We start from the raw sequence: 18,865 nt of genomic DNA, 5'->3' as shown, positions 1-18,865 counted from the left end.
CGTCCCCACTACCGCCCTCTGTCGGTGCATACATTTAATAATTTTGAGTGTTTTATAAGCAGTTTAAAATAGGAATTTGTCAAAATTATCATATAAAAACATGTATTATAGTGTATTCAAAATACCAGGTTAAATGAAACACCTGAAAGATAATAATGGTAAATTTCTTAAACCATTGTTAAAGCTTCTAAACTTTAACTTAATATTTGAGTGTTTTATAAATGTTTTATAATGATCATTTAAATATAGTAAAAATAAAATATATTTATAGCATAGGTAAATTTTAAGAATAAACAATACAAGCTAAAGGTGTTTACTATTATTTTATTCAGATATTTAACAAATCTCAATTGTTTCACAGCTATTAATTTAGAATCAATTATATTCAATAACCATTGCACGCACATTGCATAAATCCAATATTATTATCAGTATCTTCTAGTCCATTTTCAACATAGGATGTTGATTCTTTCCTTGGTGGTAGAAATGTGAATTCGTGTCTCAGCGTGCCTTGATTGATCTGATATACTGCCATCTGAAAAAATGTAGTAAGTTAATAATGTATAACGGTTGGAGAATAACTTGAGAATACAGTGTTTTACAGGCAGTTCAAAGTATGAATTTGTAATATTAGTCAATATTATCATATTAAAAACATGTTTTATAGTGTTTATGAAGTATCAGCTTAAATGACAAATATGGATGTTGGTAATGGTAAATAAGAATCATTTACTTAATATAACTGTCTAGGTTTCATGACACTAACTTGATAATTGAGATTTTTATGAGCAGCTAAAAATATGAAATTGTAATATGAGTCAAAATTATGATATATAAGCACGTTTTATAGTGTTTATTATTAAGTATGAGCCTAAATGAAATATATGGAAGTTAATAATGGTAAATAAGAACCATTTACTTAATATAATGGTTAGGGTTTTGTGACACTAACTTTTTGTAACAATACTATTAATTGAATATCAATTACATCCAATACCCATTACACGCACGTTGCACAAAACCATTAATATTAGCAGTACCTTCTATTCCATTTTCAACGGAAAATGTTGTAACTTTCCCTAGTGATAGAAATGCTAATTCATGTCTCAGCATGCCTCCAGTGATCTGCAGTACTGCCATCTAAAACACAAATAGTCAGTTAAATATGTATAATGGTTAAAGAAATAATTATAATGCTTAGCAATAAAAGAGATAGTACAAATCTACCAGAATGTTTTGTTGAGTTTTAATGTAAAACAAAATATAAGTAAAGAATACAATTGTACATTAACATAAAATTGCTGCTTTTCAATATTAAAATAATAAGAGTTTGTAATACTTGTATACGTTATACAATAAGAATCATTGTCATCATATAGTAGTCAAGGTTTCTAGACACTAACATGAGAATTGAGTGTTTTATAAGCAGTTAAAAATATGACTTTGTAATATTTGTTAAAATTACCATGTAAAATCATGTTTTATTGTGTTTATGAAGTATCAGCTTAAATGTAATATTTGAATGTCAGTAATTGAAAATTAGAATCATTTGCTTATAATCTAATGGTCAGAGTTTCATGACACTGACTTTTTATTACACTACAAATAATTTAATATCAATTAAATTCAATACCCATTACACGCACGTTGCACAAAACCCTTATTATTAGCAGTATCGTCTAGTACATTTTCAACGTAGGATGTTGATATTTTGAATAGTGGTAGAAATGTGAATTCATGTCTCAGCATGTATTGAGTGATCTGCTGTACTGCCATCGAAAAATAAAAAATATTCAGTTAAATATGTATAGTGGTTGGAGAATAACTTGAGAATACAGTGTTTTACAAGCAGTTCAAAGTATGACTTTGTAATATTTGTTTAAATTTTCATATCAAAATTATGATATTAAATCATTTTTTATTGTCTGTATGAAGTATCATCTTAAATGTAATAATTGAATGTCAATAATGGAAAATTAGAATCATTTGCTTATAATCTAATGGTCAGGGTTTCATGACACTGACTTTTTGTTACACTACTATTAATTTAATATCAATTAAATTCAATACCCATTACACGCACGTTGCACAAAACCATTATTATTAGCAGTATCGTCAAGTACATTTTCAACGTAGGATATTGATAATTAGCATATAGGTAGAAATGTGAATTCATGTCTCAGCGTGTATTGAATGATCTGCTGTACTGCCATCTAAAAAAAAAATAGTAAGTTAAATATGTATAATGGTTGGAGGATAAAATGTCGCTACTAGACACCGTAAAGAGGACAACAATTTTTATATAACAACTAGTACATGGACAACACTGAATAATTTTGAAATTGAAACAATCAAAACATAAACTAACAGACAAACTTCATTTTTATTAAAAAATTCTTGAAAACAATTTACAGTTGAAACGCAAATACAAATACGAATGTAAAACTGCAAAATGATATGAAATATAGACATAATATAATATAACAGACGATAAGAAATAATAATTATGATAAGCCATAAAAGATTGTACCTACAAATATACCAGAATGTTTTCTAGAATATAAATGTACATATTATAAGTGTGACTAGAGAATACATTTGTACAACTGAAAATTTGCTCCTATTCAATATGAAAAAACGTGGGTATCGCTCCGCTGTATAGTAGAGATGGAAAGTAGGTCACTGGTCACTATAATGGATGTGTTAAATTTGAATGCAACGACGGGTAGTATTGTATACGAAAAACGATTCTGAACGGAGATGATTTGTCAGTCAATGATAATTAGTTGGATATATTATATTATTACCTATATTTAAATTGTAATATATCGTTATTTTACGCGATTTCGTAAAAAATTATATTTCATACGCACATAAAATGTTTTCTATATTGACAATGGATTTTTTTTTTTACGGTTACTTGAAGGAAAACTTATGGATAACCTAGTATTGGATTTTTTAACCTTAAGTATAAATCACAAAGATTTTATGAACTTTCAACTTCAAAATTCTTTGCAAATTTTCGTGATTTTGATATATTTTTTAAACATTTGAACTTTAAATGCTTATAAACAAAAATTGTGACTAACGATTTTTGATTTATTTTTTACTACGATAAGTTTCAATTATCTATAAGTAGCTTAAAAAATGTCAAAATATATTGAAAATTTAATCGCAAATAGATAACGCTAATATAAACGTTTGTTGAAAATTTCATGTAATTACAATGATTCGTTTTTGACTTACAGCAAAATCAAAAAATCGATTTTGTCTTTTCAAAGAGGGGCTGAAGTCAAAAACGAAGCATTATTACTACTCCAAAAAGTGATGACGGACACAAAAATAATACAAACATCATTGTAAAATCAATACATTCATCACTCCGTTCAGAATCTAAAAATAATTATTTGTATTATTCGTCAAAATAAACTTATAAAATCATATTTTATAGTTTTTATGAAGTAAAAATATCAGATTAAATGAAACATGTGCAAGTTAAAAATGATAAATTAGAATCATTTTCTTAATCAAGACACTTACTTGTGTTAACTTCAGGCATAAAATATGAACAATTCGTTTATAATATCAAAAATTTTTATTAAATGAACAACAACTACACGCAAAAGCTAAGTAAAAACAACGATCAGTTACTCTAAAACGACCGTCCGGTGAACGGCACACAACCAACTAGTTTTTCTCTGAGGCGATCGGGCATCGGCCGACGGATGTCGTCCCCACTACCGCCCTCTGTCGGTGCATACATTTAATAATTTTGAGTGTTTTATAAGCAGTTTAAAATAGGAATTTGTCAAAATTATCATATAAAAACATGTATTATAGTGTATTCAAAATACCAGGTTAAATGAAACACCTGAAAGATAATAATGGTAAATTTCTTAAACCATTGTTAAAGCTTCTAAACTTTAACTTAATATTTGAGTGTTTTATAAATGTTTTATAATGATCATTTAAATATAGTAAAAATAAAATATATTTATAGCATAGGTAAATTTTAAGAATAAACAATACAAGCTAAAGGTGTTTACTATTATTTTATTCAGATATTTAACAAATCTCAATTGTTTCACAGCTATTAATTTAGAATCAATTATATTCAATAACCATTGCACGCACATTGCATAAATCCAATATTATTATCAGTATCTTCTAGTCCATTTTCAACATAGGATGTTGATTCTTTCCTTGGTGGTAGAAATGTGAATTCGTGTCTCAGCGTGCCTTGATTGATCTGATATACTGCCATCTGAAAAAATGTAGTAAGTTAATAATGTATAACGGTTGGAGAATAACTTGAGAATACAGTGTTTTACAGGCAGTTCAAAGTATGAATTTGTAATATTAGTCAATATTATCATATTAAAAACATGTTTTATAGTGTTTATGAAGTATCAGCTTAAATGACAAATATGGATGTTGGTAATGGTAAATAAGAATCATTTACTTAATATAACTGTCTAGGTTTCATGACACTAACTTGATAATTGAGATTTTTATGAGCAGCTAAAAATATGAAATTGTAATATGAGTCAAAATTATGATATATAAGCACGTTTTATAGTGTTTATTATTAAGTATGAGCCTAAATGAAATATATGGAAGTTAATAATGGTAAATAAGAACCATTTACTTAATATAATGGTTAGGGTTTTGTGACACTAACTTTTTGTAACAATACTATTAATTGAATATCAATTACATCCAATACCCATTACACGCACGTTGCACAAAACCATTAATATTAGCAGTACCTTCTATTCCATTTTCAACGGAAAATGTTGTAACTTTCCCTAGTGATAGAAATGCTAATTCATGTCTCAGCATGCCTCCAGTGATCTGCAGTACTGCCATCTAAAACACAAATAGTCAGTTAAATATGTATAATGGTTAAAGAAATAATTATAATGCTTAGCAATAAAAGAGATAGTACAAATCTACCAGAATGTTTTGTTGAGTTTTAATGTAAAACAAAATATAAGTAAAGAATACAATTGTACATTAACATAAAATTGCTGCTTTTCAATATTAAAATAATAAGAGTTTGTAATACTTGTATACGTTATACAATAAGAATCATTGTCATCATATAGTAGTCAAGGTTTCTAGACACTAACATGAGAATTGAGTGTTTTATAAGCAGTTAAAAATATGACTTTGTAATATTTGTTAAAATTACCATGTAAAATCATGTTTTATTGTGTTTATGAAGTATCAGCTTAAATGTAATATTTGAATGTCAGTAATTGAAAATTAGAATCATTTGCTTATAATCTAATGGTCAGAGTTTCATGACACTGACTTTTTATTACACTACAAATAATTTAATATCAATTAAATTCAATACCCATTACACGCACGTTGCACAAAACCCTTATTATTAGCAGTATCGTCTAGTACATTTTCAACGTAGGATGTTGATATTTTGAATAGTGGTAGAAATGTGAATTCATGTCTCAGCATGTATTGAGTGATCTGCTGTACTGCCATCGAAAAATAAAAAATATTCAGTTAAATATGTATAGTGGTTGGAGAATAACTTGAGAATACAGTGTTTTACAAGCAGTTCAAAGTATGACTTTGTAATATTTGTTTAAATTTTCATATCAAAATTATGATATTAAATCATTTTTTATTGTCTGTATGAAGTATCATCTTAAATGTAATAATTGAATGTCAATAATGGAAAATTAGAATCATTTGCTTATAATCTAATGGTCAGGGTTTCATGACACTGACTTTTTGTTACACTACTATTAATTTAATATCAATTAAATTCAATACCCATTACACGCACGTTGCACAAAACCATTATTATTAGCAGTATCGTCAAGTACATTTTCAACGTAGGATATTGATAATTAGCATAGAGGTAGAAATGTGAATTCATGTCTCAGCGTGTATTGAATGATCTGCTGTACTGCCATCTAAAAAAAAAATAGTAAGTTAAATATGTATAATGGTTGGAGGATAAAATGTCGCTACTAGACACCGTAAAGAGGACAACAATTTTTATATAACAACTAGTACATGGACAACACTGAATAATTTTGAAATTGAAACAATCAAAACATAAACTAACAGACAAACTTCATTTTTATTAAAAAATTCTTGAAAACAATTTACAGTTGAAACGCAAATACAAATATGAATGTATAACTGCAAAATGATATGAAATATAGACATAATATAATATAACAGACGATAAGAAATAATAATTATGATAAGCCATAAAAGATTGTACCTACAAATATACCAGAATGTTTTCTAGAATATAAATGTACATATTATAAGTGTGACTAGAGAATACATTTGTACAACTGAAAATTTGCTCCTATTCAATATGAAAAAACGTGGGTATCGCTCCGCTGTATAGTAGAGATGGAAAGTAGGTCACTGGTCACTATAATGGATGTGTTAAATTTGAATGCAACGACGGGTAGTATTGTATACGAAAAACGATTCTGAACGGAGATGATTTGTCAGTCAATGATAATTAGTTGGATATATTATATTATTACCTATATTTAAATTGTAATATATCGTTATTTTACGCGATTTCGTAAAAAATTATATTTCATACGCACATAAAATGTTTTCTATATTGACAATGGATTTTTTTTTTTACGGTTACTTGAAGGAAAACTTATGGATAACCTAGTATTGGATTTTTTAACCTTAAGTATAAATCACAAAGATTTTATGAACTTTCAACTTCAAAATTCTTTGCAAATTTTCGTGATTTTGATATATTTTTTAAACATTTGAACTTTAAATGCTTATAAACAAAAATTGTGACTAACGATTTTTGATTTATTTTTTACTACGATAAGTTTCAATTATCTATAAGTAGCTTAAAAAATGTCAAAATATATTGAAAATTTAATCGCAAATAGATAACGCTAATATAAACGTTTGTTGAAAATTTCATGTATTTACAATGATTCGTTTTTGACTTACAGCAAAATCAAAAAATCGATTTTGTCTTTTCAAAGAGGGGCTGAAGTCAAAAACGAAGCATTATTACTACTCCAAAAAGTGATGACGGACACAAAAATAATACAAACATCATTGTAAAATCAATACATTCATCACTCCGTTCAGAATCTAAAAATAATTATTTGTATTATTCGTCAAAATAAACTTATAAAATCATATTTTATAGTTTTTATGAAGTAAAAATATCAGATTAAATGAAACATGTGCAAGTTAAAAATGATAAATTAGAATCATTTTCTTAATCAAGACACTTACTTGTGTTAACTTCAGGCATAAAATATGAACAATTCGTTTATAATATCAAAAATCTTTATTAAATGAACAACAACTACACGCAAAAGCTAAGTAAAAACAACGATCAGTTACTCTAAAACGACCGTCCGGTGAACGGCACACAACCAACTAGTTTTTCTCTGAGGCGATCGGGCATCGGCCGACGGATGTCGTCCCCACTACCGCCCTCTGTCGGTGCATACATTTAATAATTTTGAGTGTTTTATAAGCAGTTTAAAATAGGAATTTGTCAAAATTATCATATAAAAACATGTATTATAGTGTATTCAAAATACCAGGTTAAATGAAACACCTGAAAGATAATAATGGTAAATTTCTTAAACCATTGTTAAAGCTTCTAAACTTTAACTTAATATTTGAGTGTTTTATAAATGTTTTATAATGATCATTTAAATATAGTAAAAATAAAATATATTTATAGCATAGGTAAATTTTAAGAATAAACAATACAAGCTAAAGGTGTTTACTATTATTTTATTCAGATATTTAACAAATCTCAATTGTTTCACAGCTATTAATTTAGAATCAATTATATTCAATAACCATTGCACGCACATTGCATAAATCCAATATTATTATCAGTATCTTCTAGTCCATTTTCAACATAGGATGTTGATTCTTTCCTTGGTGGTAGAAATGTGAATTCGTGTCTCAGCGTGCCTTGATTGATCTGATATACTGCCATCTGAAAAAATGTAGTAAGTTAATAATGTATAACGGTTGGAGAATAACTTGAGAATACAGTGTTTTACAGGCAGTTCAAAGTATGAATTTGTAATATTAGTCAATATTATCATATTAAAAACATGTTTTATAGTGTTTATGAAGTATCAGCTTAAATGACAAATATGGATGTTGGTAATGGTAAATAAGAATCATTTACTTAATATAACTGTCTAGGTTTCATGACACTAACTTGATAATTGAGATTTTTATGAGCAGCTAAAAATATGAAATTGTAATATGAGTCAAAATTATGATATATAAGCACGTTTTATAGTGTTTATTATTAAGTATGAGCCTAAATGAAATATATGGAAGTTAATAATGGTAAATAAGAACCATTTACTTAATATAATGGTTAGGGTTTTGTGACACTAACTTTTTGTAACAATACTATTAATTGAATATCAATTACATCCAATACCCATTACACGCACGTTGCACAAAACCATTAATATTAGCAGTACCTTCTATTCCATTTTCAACGGAAAATGTTGTAACTTTCCCTAGTGATAGAAATGCTAATTCATGTCTCAGCATGCCTCCAGTGATCTGCAGTACTGCCATCTAAAACACAAATAGTCAGTTAAATATGTATAATGGTTAAAGAAATAATTATAATGCTTAGCAATAAAAGAGATAGTACAAATCTACCAGAATGTTTTGTTGAGTTTTAATGTAAAACAAAATATAAGTAAAGAATACAATTGTACATTAACATAAAATTGCTGCTTTTCAATATTAAAATAATAAGAGTTTGTAATACTTGTATACGTTATACAATAAGAATCATTGTCATCATATAGTAGTCAAGGTTTCTAGACACTAACATGAGAATTGAGTGTTTTATAAGCAGTTAAAAATATGACTTTGTAATATTTGTTAAAATTACCATGTAAAATCATGTTTTATTGTGTTTATGAAGTATCAGCTTAAATGTAATATTTGAATGTCAGTAATTGAAAATTAGAATCATTTGCTTATAATCTAATGGTCAGAGTTTCATGACACTGACTTTTTATTACACTACAAATAATTTAATATCAATTAAATTCAATACCCATTACACGCACGTTGCACAAAACCCTTATTATTAGCAGTATCGTCTAGTACATTTTCAACGTAGGATGTTGATATTTTGAATAGTGGTAGAAATGTGAATTCATGTCTCAGCATGTATTGAGTGATCTGCTGTACTGCCATCGAAAAATAAAAAATATTCAGTTAAATATGTATAGTGGTTGGAGAATAACTTGAGAATACAGTGTTTTACAAGCAGTTCAAAGTATGACTTTGTAATATTTGTTTAAATTTTCATATCAAAATTATGATATTAAATCATTTTTTATTGTCTGTATGAAGTATCATCTTAAATGTAATAATTGAATGTCAATAATGGAAAATTAGAATCATTTGCTTATAATCTAATGGTCAGGGTTTCATGACACTGACTTTTTGTTACACTACTATTAATTTAATATCAATTAAATTCAATACCCATTACACGCACGTTGCACAAAACCATTATTATTAGCAGTATCGTCTAGTACATTTTCAACGTAGGATGTTAATATTTAGCATAGAGGTAGAAATGTGAATTCATGTCTCAGCATGTATTGAGTAATCTGCTGTACTGCCATCTAAAAATAAAAAATATTCAGTTAAATATGTATAGTGGTTGGAGAATAACTTGAGAATACAGTGTTTTACAAGCAGTTCAAAGTATGACTTTGTAATATTTGTTTAAATTTTCATATCAAAATTATGATATTAAATCATTTTTTATTGTCTGTATGAAGTATCATCTTAAATGTAATAATTGAATGTCAATAATGGAAAATTAGAATCATTTGCTTATAATCTAATGGTCAGGGTTTCATGACACTGACTTTTTGTTACACTACTATTAATTTAATATCAATTAAATTCAATACCCATTACACGCACGTTGCACAAAACCATTATTATTAGCAGTATCGTCAAGTACATTTTCAACGTAGGATATTGATATTTAGCATAGAGGTAGAAATGTGAATTCATGTCTCAGCTTGTATTGAATGATCTGCTATACTGCCATCTAAAAAAAAAATAGTAAGTTAAATATGTATACTGGTTGGAGGATAAAATGTCGCTACTAGACACCGTAAAGAGGACAACAATTTTTATATAACAACTAGTACATGGACAACACTGAATAATTTTGAAATTGAAACAATCAAAACATAAACTAACAGACAAACTTCATTTTTATTAAAAAATTCTTGAAAACAATTTACAGTTGAAACGCAAATACAAATACGAATGTAAAACTGCAAAATGATATGAAATATAGACATAATATAATATAACAGACGATAAGAAATAATAATTATGATAAGCCATAAAAGATAGTACCTACAAATATACCAGAATGTTTTCTAGAATATAAATGTACATATTATAAGTGTGACTAGAGAATACATTTGTACAACTGAAAATTTGCTCCTATTCAATATGAAAAAACGTGGGTATCGCTCCGCTGTATAGTAGAGATGGAAAGTAGGTCACTGGTCACTATAATGGATGTGTTAAATTTGAATGCAACGACGGGTAGTATTGTATACGAAAAACGATTCTGAACGGAGATGATTTGTCAGTCAATGATAATTAGTTGGATATATTATATTATTACCTATATTTAAATTGTAATATATCGTTATTTTACGCGATTTCGTAAAAAATTATATTTCATACGCACATAAAATGTTTTCTATATTGACAATGGATTTATTTTTTTACGGTTACTTGAAGGAAAACTTATGGATAACCTAGTATTGGATTTTTTAACCTTAAGTATAAATCACAAAGATTTTATGAATTTTCAACTTCAAAATTCTTTGCAAATTTTCTTGATTTTGATATATTTTTTAAACATTTGAACTTTAAATGCTTATAAACAAAAATTGTGACTAACGATTTTTGATTTATTTTTTACTACGATAAGTTTCAATTATCTATAAGTAGCTTAAAAAATGTCAAAATATATTGAAAATTTAATCGCAAATAGATAACGCTAATATAAACGTCTGTTGAAAATTTCATGTATTTACAATGATTCGTTTTTGACTTACAGCAAAATCAAAAAATCGATTTTGTCTTTTCAAAGAGGGGCTGAAGTCAAAAACGAAGCATTATTACTACTCCAAAAAGTGATGACGGACACAAAAATAATACAAACATCATTGTAAAATCAATACATTCATCACTCCGTTCAGAATCTAAAAATAATTATTTGTATTATTCGTCAAAATTAACTTATAAAATCATATTTTATAGTTTTTATGAAGTAAAAATATCAGATTAAATGAAACATGTGCAAGTTAAAAATGATAAATTAGAATCATTTTCTTAATCAAGACACTTACTTGTGTTAACTTCAGGCATAAAATATGAACAATTCGTTTATAATATCAAAAATCTTTATTAAATGAACAACAACTACACGCAAAAGCTAAGTAAAAACAACGATCAGTTACTCTAAAACGACCGTCCGGTGAACGGCACACAACCAACTAGTTTTTCTCTGAGGCGATCGGGCATCGGCCGACGGATGTCGTCCCCACTACCGCCCTCTGTCGGTGCATACATTTAATAATTTTGAGTGTTTTATAAGCAGTTTAAAATAGGAATTTGTCAAAATTATCATATAAAAACATGTATTATAGTGTATTCAAAATACCAGGTTAAATGAAACACCTGAAAGATAATAATGGTAAATTTCTTAAACCATTGTTAAAGCTTCTAAACTTTAACTTAATATTTGAGTGTTTTATAAATGTTTTATAATGATCATTTAAATATAGTAAAAATAAAATATATTTATAGCATAGGTAAATTTTAAGAATAAACAATACAAGCTAAAGGTGTTTACTATTATTTTATTCAGATATTTAACAAATCTCAATTGTTTCACAGCTATTAATTTAGAATCAATTATATTCAATAACCATTGCACGCACATTGCATAAATCCAATATTATTATCAGTATCTTCTAGTCCATTTTCAACATAGGATGTTGATTCTTTCCTTGGTGGTAGAAATGTGAATTCGTGTCTCAGCGTGCCTTGATTGATCTGATATACTGCCATCTGAAAAAATGTAGTAAGTTAATAATGTATAACGGTTGGAGAATAACTTGAGAATACAGTGTTTTACAGGCAGTTCAAAGTATGAATTTGTAATATTAGTCAATATTATCATATTAAAAACATGTTTTATAGTGTTTATGAAGTATCAGCTTAAATGACAAATATGGATGTTGGTAATGGTAAATAAGAATCATTTACTTAATATAACTGTCTAGGTTTCATGACACTAACTTGATAATTGAGATTTTTATGAGCAGCTAAAAATATGAAATTGTAATATGAGTCAAAATTATGATATATAAGCACGTTTTATAGTGTTTATTATTAAGTATGAGCCTAAATGAAATATATGGAAGTTAATAATGGTAAATAAGAACCATTTACTTAATATAATGGTTAGGGTTTTGTGACACTAACTTTTTGTAACAATACTATTAATTGAATATCAATTACATCCAATACCCATTACACGCACGTTGCACAAAACCATTAATATTAGCAGTACCTTCTATTCCATTTTCAACGGAAAATGTTGTAACTTTCCCTAGTGATAGAAATGCTAATTCATGTCTCAGCATGCCTCCAGTGATCTGCAGTACTGCCATCTAAAACACAAATAGTCAGTTAAATATGTATAATGGTTAAAGAAATAATTATAATGCTTAGCAATAAAAGAGATAGTACAAATCTACCAGAATGTTTTGTTGAGTTTTAATGTAAAACAAAATATAAGTAAAGAATACAATTGTACATTAACATAAAATTGCTGCTTTTCAATATTAAAATAATAAGAGTTTGTAATACTTGTATACGTTATACAATAAGAATCATTGTCATCATATAGTAGTCAAGGTTTCTAGACACTAACATGAGAATTGAGTGTTTTATAAGCAGTTAAAAATATGACTTTGTAATATTTGTTAAAATTACCATGTAAAATCATGTTTTATTGTGTTTATGAAGTATCAGCTTAAATGTAATATTTGAATGTCAGTAATTGAAAATTAGAATCATTTGCTTATAATCTAATGGTCAGAGTTTCATGACACTGACTTTTTATTACACTACAAATAATTTAATATCAATTAAATTCAATACCCATTACACGCACGTTGCACAAAACCCTTATTATTAGCAGTATCGTCTAGTACATTTTCAACGTAGGATGTTGATATTTTGAATAGTGGTAGAAATGTGAATTCATGTCTCAGCATGTATTGAGTGATCTGCTGTACTGCCATCGAAAAATAAAAAATATTCAGTTAAATATGTATAGTGGTTGGAGAATAACTTGAGAATACAGTGTTTTACAAGCAGTTCAAAGTATGACTTTGTAATATTTGTTTAAATTTTCATATCAAAATTATGATATTAAATCATTTTTTATTGTCTGTATGAAGTATCATCTTAAATGTAATAATTGAATGTCAATAATGGAAAATTAGAATCATTTGCTTATAATCTAATGGTCAGGGTTTCATGACACTGACTTTTTGTTACACTACTATTAATTTAATATCAATTAAATTCAATACCCATTACACGCACGTTGCACAAAACCATTATTATTAGCAGTATCGTCTAGTACATTTTCAACGTAGGATGTTAATATTTAGCATAGAGGTAGAAATGTGAATTCATGTCTCAGCATGTATTGAGTAATCTGCTGTACTGCCATCTAAAAATAAAAAATATTCAGTTAAATATGTATAGTGGTTGGAGAATAACTTGAGAATACAGTGTTTTACAAGCAGTTCAAAGTATGACTTTGTAATATTTGTTTAAATTTTCATATCAAAATTATGATATTAAATCATTTTTTATTGTCTGTATGAAGTATCATCTTAAATGTAATAATTGAATGTCAATAATGGAAAATTAGAATCATTTGCTTATAATCTAATGGTCAGGGTTTCATGACACTGACTTTTTGTTACACTACTATTAATTTAATATCAATTAAATTCAATACCCATTACACGCACGTTGCACAAAACCATTATTATTAGCAGTATCGTCAAGTACATTTTCAACGTAGGATATTGATATTTAGCATAGAGGTAGAAATGTGAATTCATGTCTCAGCTTGTATTGAATGATCTGCTATACTGCCATCTAAAAAAAAAATAGTAAGTTAAATATGTATACTGGTTGGAGGATAAAATGTCGCTACTAGACACCGTAAAGAGGACAACAATTTTTATATAACAACTAGTACATGGACAACACTGAATAATTTTGAAATTGAAACAATCAAAACATAAACTAACAGACAAACTTCATTTTTATTAAAAAATTCTTGAAAACAATTTACAGTTGAAACGCAAATACAAATACGAATGTAAAACTGCAAAATGATATGAAATATAGACATAATATAATATAACAGACGATAAGAAATAATAATTATGATAAGCCATAAAAGATAGTACCTACAAATATACCAGAATGTTTTCTAGAATATAAATGTACATATTATAAGTGTGACTAGAGAATACATTTGTACAACTGAAAATTTGCTCCTATTCAATATGAAAAAACGTGGGTATCGCTCCGCTGTATAGTAGAGATGGAAAGTAGGTCACTGGTCACTATAATGGATGTGTTAAATTTGAATGCAACGACGGGTAGTATTGTATACGAAAAACGATTCTGAACGGAGATGATTTGTCAGTCAATGATAATTAGTTGGATATATTATATTATTACCTATATTTAAATTGTAATATATCGTTATTTTACGCGATTTCGTAAAAAATTATATTTCATACGCACATAAAATGTTTTCTATATTGACAATGGATTTATTTTTTTACGGTTACTTGAAGGAAAACTTATGGATAACCTAGTATTGGATTTTTTAACCTTAAGTATAAATCACAAAGATTTTATGAATTTTCAACTTCAAAATTCTTTGCAAATTTTCTTGATTTTGATATATTTTTTAAACATTTGAACTTTAAATGCTTATAAACAAAAATTGTGACTAACGATTTTTGATTTATTTTTTACTACGATAAGTTTCAATTATCTATAAGTAGCTTAAAAAATGTCAAAATATATTGAAAATTTAATCGCAAATAGATAACGCTAATATAAACGTCTGTTGAAAATTTCATGTATTTACAATGATTCGTTTTTGACTTACAGCAAAATCAAAAAATCGATTTTGTCTTTTCAAAGAGGGGCTGAAGTCAAAAACGAAGCATTATTACTACTCCAAAAAGTGATGACGGACACAAAAATAATACAAACATCATTGTAAAATCAATACATTCATCACTCCGTTCAGAATCTAAAAATAATTATTTGTATTATTCGTCAAAATTAACTTATAAAATCATATTTTATAGTTTTTATGAAGTAAAAATATCAGATTAAATGAAACATGTGCAAGTTAAAAATGATAAATTAGAATCATTTTCTTAATCAAGACACTTACTTGTGTTAACTTCAGGCATAAAATATGAACAATTCGTTTATAATATCAAAAATCTTTATTAAATGAACAACAACTACACGCAAAAGCTAAGTAAAAACAACGATCAGTTACTCTAAAACGACCGTCCGGTGAACGGCACACAACCAACTAGTTTTTCTCTGAGGCGATCGGGCATCGGCCGACGGATGTCGTCCCCACTACCGCCCTCTGTCGGTGCATACATTTAATAATTTTGAGTGTTTTATAAGCAGTTTAAAATAGGAATTTGTCAAAATTATCATATAAAAACATGTATTATAGTGTATTCAAAATACCAGGTTAAATGAAACACCTGAAAGATAATAATGGTAAATTTCTTAAACCATTGTTAAAGCTTCTAAACTTTAACTTAATATTTGAGTGTTTTATAAATGTTTTATAATGATCATTTAAATATAGTAAAAATAAAATATATTTATAGCATAGGTAAATTTTAAGAATAAACAATACAAGCTAAAGGTGTTTACTATTATTTTATTCAGATATTTAACAAATCTCAATTGTTTCACAGCTATTAATTTAGAATCAATTATATTCAATAACCATTGCACGCACATTGCATAAATCCAATATTATTATCAGTATCTTCTAGTCCATTTTCAACATAGGATGTTGATTCTTTCCTTGGTGGTAGAAATGTGAATTCGTGTCTCAGCGTGCCTTGATTGATCTGATATACTGCCATCTGAAAAAATGTAGTAAGTTAATAATGTATAACGGTTGGAGAATAACTTGAGAATACAGTGTTTTACAGGCAGTTCAAAGTATGAATTTGTAATATTAGTCAATATTATCATATTAAAAACATGTTTTATAGTGTTTATGAAGTATCAGCTTAAATGACAAATATGGATGTTGGTAATGGTAAATAAGAATCATTTACTTAATATAACTGTCTAGGTTTCATGACACTAACTTGATAATTGAGATTTTTATGAGCAGCTAAAAATATGAAATTGTAATATGAGTCAAAATTATGATATATAAGCACGTTTTATAGTGTTTATTATTAAGTATGAGCCTAAATGAAATATATGGAAGTTAATAATGGTAAATAAGAACCATTTACTTAATATAATGGTTAGGGTTTTGTGACACTAACTTTTTGTAACAATACTATTAATTGAATATCAATTACATCCAATACCCATTACACGCACGTTGCACAAAACCATTAATATTAGCAGTACCTTCTATTCCATTTTCAACGGAAAATGTTGTAACTTTCCCTAGTGATAGAAATGCTAATTCATGTCTCAGCATGCCTCCAGTGATCTGCAGTACTGCCATCTAAAACACAAATAGTCAGTTAAATATGTATAATGGTTAAAGAAATAATTATAATGCTTAGCAATAAAAGAGATAGTACAAATCTACCAGAATGTTTTGTTGAGTTTTAATGTAAAACAAAATATAAGTAAAGAATACAATTGTACATTAACATAAAATTGCTGCTTTTCAATATTAAAATAATAAGAGTTTGTAATACTTGTATACGTTATACAATAAGAATCATTGTCATCATATAGTAGTCAAGGTTTCTAGACACTAACATGAGAATTGAGTGTTTTATAAGCAGTTAAAAATATGACTTTGTAATATTTGTTAAAATTACCATGTAAAATCATGTTTTATTGTGTTTATGAAGTATCAGCTTAAATGTAATATTTGAATGTCAGTAATTGAAAATTAGAATCATTTGCTTATAATCTAATGGTCAGAGTTTCATGACACTGACTTTTTATTACACTACAAATAATTTAATATCAATTAAATTCAATACCCATTACACGCACGTTGCACAAAACCCTTATTATTAGCAGTATCGTCTAGTACATTTTCAACGTAGGATGTTGATATTTTGAATAGTGGTAGAAATGTGAATTCATGTCTCAGCATGTATTGAGTGATCTGCTGTACTGCCATCGAAAAATAAAAAATATTCAGTTAAATATGTATAGTGGTTGGAGAATAACTTGAGAATACAGTGTTTTACAAGCAGTTCAAAGTATGACTTTGTAATATTTGTTTAAATTTTCATATCAAAATTATGATATTAAATCATTTTTTATTGTCTGTATGAAGTATCATCTTAAATGTAATAATTGAATGTCAATAATGGAAAATTAGAATCATTTGCTTATAATCTAATGGTCAGGGTTTCATGACACTGACTTTTTGTTACACTACTATTAATTTAATATCAATTAAATTCAATACCCATTACACGCACGTTGCACAAAACCATTATTATTAGCAGTATCGTCTAGTACATTTTCAACGTAGGATGTTAATATTTAGCATAGAGGTAGAAATGTGAATTCATGTCTCAGCATGTATTGAGTGATCTGCTGTACTGCCATCTAAAAATAAAAAATATTCAGTTAAATATGTATAGTGGTTGGAGAATAACTTGAGAATACAGTGTTTTACAAGCAGTTCAAAGTATGACTTTGTAATATTTGTTTAAATTTTCATATCAAAATTATGATATTAAATCATTTTTTATTGTCTGTATGAAGTATCATCTTAAATGTAATAATTGAATGTCAATAATGGAAAATTAGAATCATTTGCTTATAATCTAATGGTCAGGGTTTCATGACACTGACTTTTTGTTACACTACTATTAATTTAATATCAATTAAATTCAATACCCATTACACGCACGTTGCACAAAACCATTATTATTAGCAGTATCGTCAAGTACATTTTCAACGTAGGATATTGATATTTAGCATAGAGGTAGAAATGTGAATTCATGTCTCAGCTTGTATTGAATGATCTGCTATACTGCCATCTAAAAAAAAAATAGTAAGTTAAATATGTATACTGGTTGGAGGATAAAATGTCGCTACTAGACACCGTAAAGAGGACAACAATTTTTATATAACAACTAGTACATGGACAACACTGAATAATTTTGAAATTGAAACAATCAAAACATAAACTAACAGACAAACTTCATTTTTATTAAAAAATTCTTGAAAACAATTTACAGTTGAAACGCAAATACAAATACGAATGTAAAACTGCAAAATGATATGAAATATAGACATAATATAATATAACAGACGATAAGAAATAATAATTATGATAAGCCATAAAAGATAGTACCTACAAATATACCAGAATGTTTTCTAGAATATAAATGTACATATTATAAGTGTGACTAGAGAATACATTTGTACAACTGAAAATTTGCTCCTATTCAATATGAAAAAA

General features: G+C 27.2%; 5 long non-coding RNA genes across 5 annotated transcripts; all 5 read right to left on the bottom strand.

Annotated features, from left to right (window-relative positions):
* Positions 1-304: 304 nt before the first annotated feature.
* Positions 305-1,402, bottom strand: LOC132927002 (uncharacterized). Its single transcript, XR_009661592.1, has 2 exons — positions 1,041-1,402; positions 305-535 (listed from the first exon to the last, which is right to left on the bottom strand). It is a non-coding gene; the product is annotated as an uncharacterized LOC132927002 (long non-coding RNA).
* Positions 1,403-4,033: 2,631 nt separating this feature from the next.
* On the bottom strand, positions 4,034-5,131 carry LOC132926923 (uncharacterized). The gene is made up of 2 exons (XR_009661557.1): positions 4,770-5,131; positions 4,034-4,264 (listed from the first exon to the last, which is right to left on the bottom strand). It is a non-coding gene; the product is annotated as an uncharacterized LOC132926923 (long non-coding RNA).
* A 2,631-nt stretch (positions 5,132-7,762) lies between these two features.
* Positions 7,763-8,860, bottom strand: LOC132927115 (uncharacterized). The gene is made up of 2 exons (XR_009661628.1): positions 8,499-8,860; positions 7,763-7,993 (listed from the first exon to the last, which is right to left on the bottom strand). It is a non-coding gene; the product is annotated as an uncharacterized LOC132927115 (long non-coding RNA).
* Positions 8,861-11,928: 3,068 nt separating this feature from the next.
* LOC132927112 (uncharacterized) lies at positions 11,929-13,026 on the bottom strand. Its single transcript, XR_009661627.1, has 2 exons — positions 12,665-13,026; positions 11,929-12,159 (listed from the first exon to the last, which is right to left on the bottom strand). It is a non-coding gene; the product is annotated as an uncharacterized LOC132927112 (long non-coding RNA).
* A 3,068-nt stretch (positions 13,027-16,094) lies between these two features.
* Positions 16,095-17,192, bottom strand: LOC132927053 (uncharacterized). The gene is made up of 2 exons (XR_009661606.1): positions 16,831-17,192; positions 16,095-16,325 (listed from the first exon to the last, which is right to left on the bottom strand). It is a non-coding gene; the product is annotated as an uncharacterized LOC132927053 (long non-coding RNA).
* Between the last annotated feature and the right edge of the window lie 1,673 nt (positions 17,193-18,865).

The sequence above is a fragment of the Rhopalosiphum padi genome, chromosome 3, assembly GCF_020882245.1.
Source record: "Rhopalosiphum padi isolate XX-2018 chromosome 3, ASM2088224v1, whole genome shotgun sequence".
Classification (NCBI taxonomy): Eukaryota; Metazoa; Arthropoda; class Insecta; order Hemiptera; family Aphididae; genus Rhopalosiphum; species Rhopalosiphum padi.
The sequence above is the reverse complement of the archived record's forward strand: the minus strand, read 5'-3'. Positions and strand labels throughout refer to the sequence as shown.